Raw genomic sequence first — 6,000 nt, forward strand, 5'->3', positions numbered from 1 at the left:
TGGTCTGAGCATCTGCTCGTATGCTGTAAGTCTGGTACTCAACCTACGCCCCATAAGCAATTCAGCCGGAGATGCTAACCCTTCGCGTGGGCATGCTATAAAGTTTAATAAGCCTAAAAAAAAAATCTGATCCCGAATTAGTCGCTTTAATTAAGTAATTTTTTATTGTCTGAACGCTTTTTTCGCTTCGACCGTTAGCTTGAGGATAATTGGGTGAAGTAAAGATATGTTCAAAACCCCATTTCTTCCGAAATTCCATGAATTCGACTGAGACATTACTGTCATCAGCTCAGGCAACGGCGCACGAGACAGAGTGTCCGCTACGAACATATATTTTCCTGGTTTATATACTACCTTGAACCTGTAACCTTGAATTCTTAGCATCATACGTTGTAAACGTGCAGGTACGGCATCTAACGGCTTATTGAAAAGGGCCTCGAGAGGCTTATGATCCGTTTCTACTGTGATGTCACCCCGGCCGAATAGATATTGATGAAATCGCTCTAAGGCAAATACAATAGCTAGCAATTCCTTTTCTATTTGCGCATACCTAATTTGCGTATCAGTGAGCGTGGACGACGCGAACTCCACGGGCCGTCCCGCCTGCAGCAACACCGCCCCCAGCGCGTGCGAGCTAGCGTCCACGGACAGCAGCACGGGCTCGTCCGCCGCGTACAGCGCGAGAACGGGCGCCGCGCACAGCCGGCCTTTCAACTGGCGCACCGCGTTATCATGCTGTTCGTCCCAACACCAAACTAAGTCTTTTTTCAAGAGACTACGCAAGGGTGATGCTATTTCCGAGTAATTTGTAATAAATTTTGATAAATAGTTTACCATACCTAAGAAACGCTCTAAAGCGGGCTTATCTTGAGGGGTCGGCATAAGTTCGATAGCCTTAAGTTTATTTTTGTCAATTGCCATACCACCAGCACTAAACGTGTGTCCCAAATAACTTACTTCCTGTACCCTAAACTCACACTTTTCCTTATTAAATTTGATACCTACCTACATAAATCCGCGCTTTCATTGTCGATCTGAATCATCCAGTACCCCGAACGAGCATCCAGCTTGCTGAAGTAGCGCGCGCCCTGCAACCTGGCCGCTATTTCAGTGAGGGTTGGCAGCGGGTAGTGCGCACGGCGCACAGCCCGGTTCAGCGGCCGCGGATCGAGACAGACACGAATACTACCATTTTTCTTTGCTACTACTACTATCGCATTAACCCACTCCGTAGGATGAGATACTTTCCTTATGACACCTATGTCTTCCATACGCTTTAATTCCACTTGTAGTTTGTCGCGCACACCGATAGGTATTTTTCTTACAGGACAGACCGACGGTTGTACTCCTGGATCAATAATAATTTTATACTCGCCTGGTTACTTACCTAGTCCGCTAAACAAATCTGAATATTTATCTATATTTATGGTAAAAACGCGTCTGATAATACCTAATTCCTCACAAGCATATTTCCCTAACACGCTCTGACAATATTTTTTACAAATGCAAAAATTTAAGTTATATCTATTGTTTTTATAAATCCAAGAAATATAGCAAGAACCCAGTATAGGTATTTGATTACCACAAAATGATTGAGCCTTAACATTATTTTGACATAAAGCTGAAACATGCAAACCTAACTGTTTATATCTTTCTATAGACATAACATTAAGGTCCGATCCCGTATCGAGTTTGAATTTTTCAGTTTTTAGACTATTATATAATTGCAATGTCTCATACCATTTATTGCTGTCCTTACAGTCCGTATTACTATCGATCGTCGAGACCATGTATAATTCCTCATCCGTATCACTATTTTCTACTATTTGATACACACTTTTCCGCGTATTCAATGCACATTTTTCTTAAAGTGACCTTGAGAATTGCACAAAAAACATACGGCACTCCTAGCAGGACACCTGTAACCACCATCACACCGAAACCCGGCACACTTGGCGCACGAGCGCCCCGCCACATCAGACGAAAACCCGCGAGGCTGCATCCGCGCAGCGCTGCAGGCGGCCCCGCGCGGCGCCCATCCGCGCCCGCGCGGTGCCCGCGGCGCCCAGCCGCCTGCTCGCCCACCGCCGCGCGCGCCGTAAATGACGTCCACCGCCGTCGATGATGTGCACGCCTCACCAGCATCACTTTTCAACTTGACGCCTTCGATGTGTTGTTTTTCTTCTTTTGAAAATTCGTTAGCCCGGCATATTTTTAAGGCACTTAGCAATGACAGCTCTTCTGTCCTTAGTAGCCGATCTCGTACCTTGCCATCCAATACACCGCAAACTATTCGATCGCGAATAAGACCTTCCTCCAAGTGCTCGAATTCACAATGCTCAGATAAGATTTTCAACGCCGTCACGTATTCGTCAACAGACTCGCCGGCTTCTTGATTCCGGGTAAAAAACTTAAAGCGAACCATGGTAGTATTTTGTTTCGTCCCAAAGTGCTCGTTGAACTTGTTCACCAAGGTATCAATATTTTCGCGACTTTCATCTTTCGTGTATTTAAACGTCGTATAAATGTCGTACCCTTCCGATCCTATTAAATTTACTAACAGACTAGCTTGAACATCTGTAGTTTCTTTGTGAACGCCGGCCGCTTTTAAAAACATGAAAAATTCCTGGGTCATTTTCGCCACGCGGTCGCGTGGCACGCCGGTCCTCCTTCTAAGCATAATTCCGATGGCGGTCGAGCGTGTTCCATTATCACTTATGCGCACCGCCTCCAATAACGCACTTTTGCCAATTTTAACACCAATAACACTTATTAATTTAGTAATTATTAATTTACTAGTTCACCGCTGTCACCATGTTGTGATTCAAACTCGGCACTTGATCAGAACTCCTTTATTGTTTTTAATTATAGGCATACCCACATAAAAATTAATAATACAACATGCATAACCACAACAGTATCTGATTTATTCTGGTAGGTGATGACTATGTAGGTACTCGAAATTTACAAGGGCAAAGCCGCACGGAACATTTAGTTCATAATATATCTTTATTTTTTAGCAAACCTATAAAAAATATATGTTTATGTTTGTCATAAGTTTTGCTAATAACATCTTGAGTTTAAAAGATTGATGAAAATGGTGAAATAACAAACGGTCATGTAACGCCTTCTATCTTGCGCACAATTCGAAATAAGTTATTATGTTTTATCTCGGCATTTGCGACTCAAATTGCAAGTAGCAACCGTTTAACACAGCATAGTATAACGTACACGACGATTTACTTTCTTGTATCTGAGAAAATGTGTCCTACATATAAATCACATAGGTAAAATATACTACGTGAAATAAAGGCTCGAAACGTAAGATATTTCCATAAATTTTCTTCTTCCTTCTCTTATCATACACGACGCTCGACCAACTTTCTTCCGCTCTTCTGAGGCAGTATGTCTCTCACGGGTAGACTACAGACTCTAACTGCGTTGTAGTCAATAAAATGAATCATACTACGCATAGAAAAAGTCCGAAACCCACTGGTAAGATAAAACAACTTCAACTTATTATTTTTCTATTCTCTCTTCTTATTATAATTCTTCAGGCACCGCACATTAAAACTAAAGACTAGTATTTTTGTAGTAGGTACATAGTATTTAAAAATGGCGGGACATTTAATAAGCGCACTAGTACGCAACACCACTGGGAAACGTATTTTCTTCTAGCTTAGTTTCAGTAGTACAAAAATAGAATGATATTTTCATTATTGTTTCAGATTATTATTATTTTTGTTCCACAAAATAACTTTTTCACTATGGAATCATAGCCTAGTTAATAAATAGTACTAATTACATTAACTTTAGCCTCAAGAGTGACCGCCCTTCACCCCACCAAACTGTATTAACCCTTTTTTAAGACCATATGTACATTGTCATCTAGGTATATTTTATATAGAACTTCAAATACCATTTTCCGCTAAGTTTGAATGCTTTTAAATTGTTTTGTTTTTGTAGTTAATACAATTTGAGTCACTCCCAACCCGACAATATATACAAAAAGAATTGTAGTGCATGTGCATGTGAAATTCAAACTACGTGCTAAATATGTAATATTATAAGAAACTAAACGAAATTAAAATCACGTAATTTTAATTTTTTTCATATCAAATACTAAATTAGGTACATCTATAATCTATATACCTACTAAAATTATCAATTTCGGACTCGGCCGCTACCTTAAGACATTTAACTAGGATGGGATTAGCTTGCTGGATCAATGCTATTATTCCCAATATCCTATGAGGAGGCATATGTGAGACATTTAACGGACGTGGAAAACGACATAAGCTGAGCATGTTAACTTTCTCCTTTGTTAACAAAATCAGAAGTAGTTAGTATAATCAAAATACCTACTAGGGACATGAGATATACATTTAATACGTAAGCTGTCAATTGATGTAATGGTCAAGTAACTTGTAGTCGAGTTTTAATAACAGTTTGACTTGAGATCTAACCGTCAGCAAATAATGTTTAATCGTTAGAGTCAAAAATTAAGTTAGTCGAGTAGAAAGTACAACTTCGTGAAATATTAATTGAAATCAAGTATATGCGTGTGTGCGTACGTGTGTCTGTGCTGTGGTATCGAGGGTCGAGAATGTTCACATTTTTTACTCCATCAATGCGGATTTCAAATAAAAGGGTTGAATAGTCGAATAACAGAATGCACTATGATAAATTTCAAATCCAAGATGGCCGCCATGTCAATGTCAATATGCAAATTTTTTTTTTTCTACAAGTCCCTCAATATTGTGTATCACAAGAAACGCCTTTACAAGTGTTGTGGGTTTTCAAGTTTTATATTTTATTATTATTGTAATGTTTTTCTCGTATTAATAGCACAACACAGCACAATAATAAAACGTCCACGGCGGTTATGTTTCTTAAAACTGAGGCAATGTGCCCTACATACAAAGGACAAAAAACAAAGGCTCGAAGCCCAAGTGTAAGATATATCCACTCATTTTCTTCTTTTTTCTAACGCAAAGTACACGACGCTCGACCATCTTTCTTCCGCTCTTCTGAGGCAGCATGTCTTACACGCGTAGATTTCGGAATTCGTCTACGCTTAGTTATTAAAATATTCACACTACGCGTGGAAAAAGGCCGAAACCCACTGGTAAGATTTAACAACTTCAACTTATTATTTTTCTATTCCTTCTTCTTATTATATTTCTTCAAGCACCGCACAGTGAAACTACAGACTAGTAATTTAGAAGTAGGTACATAGTATTTTAGAAAGGGAGGACATTTAATAAGCGCTCTTGTACACATCACAACTGTGAAAAGTTTTATCTTCTAGTTTAGTCTACAAATATCATTATATCAGCTGGTATTGTTTTTGTTCCAGACAAAATAACTTTTTAACTATGAAATCATAGCATCATAGCATAAAAATAGTACTAATTACATCAACATAGCCTACAGAGTGACCGCCCTTCACCCCACCAAACTGTATTTACCTTTTTTTAGATCTTATTTACATTATGATCTATATTTAATATATTATATAAAAGTCTTCAGAAACACTGAAACTCACTTTCGTATGGAGTTTTTTCAAGCAATTTTTTCCATAGTAAATACAATTTGAGTCACTCCCGACCCGACACTTATGATACAAAAATAATTCTAGATAGCTATTCTTAATTACAAAATTGTTCCATTACTTAGAGAATAATTTTCTAATATTTACTTGTTTTGAACTTAGTTATTTCTCGTCAAGCTATGTGTACCGCAATGCAATCCTTATTGAGTATTTACTGAGTAATTGCTTCCGGTTCTATTAAGAACTAGCTGCGCCCTGCAGTTTCACCTGCGTCAAGTATGGGTCGCAGCGTAGTGATACATAGTCTACAGTTTACTCAATGATGCTTACCAAGCGCAGATATTTTTCATTCGGACATACAGTTCCAGTCATACAAACAAAGTTTTAGTGTAGATAGTAAAGATAACGATGCAACTTTATAATCGACTAAGGTATGCGGGCAATGA

The sequence above is a fragment of the Pararge aegeria genome, chromosome Z, assembly GCF_905163445.1.
Source record: "Pararge aegeria chromosome Z, ilParAegt1.1, whole genome shotgun sequence".
NCBI lineage: Eukaryota > Metazoa > Arthropoda > Insecta > Lepidoptera > Nymphalidae > Pararge > Pararge aegeria.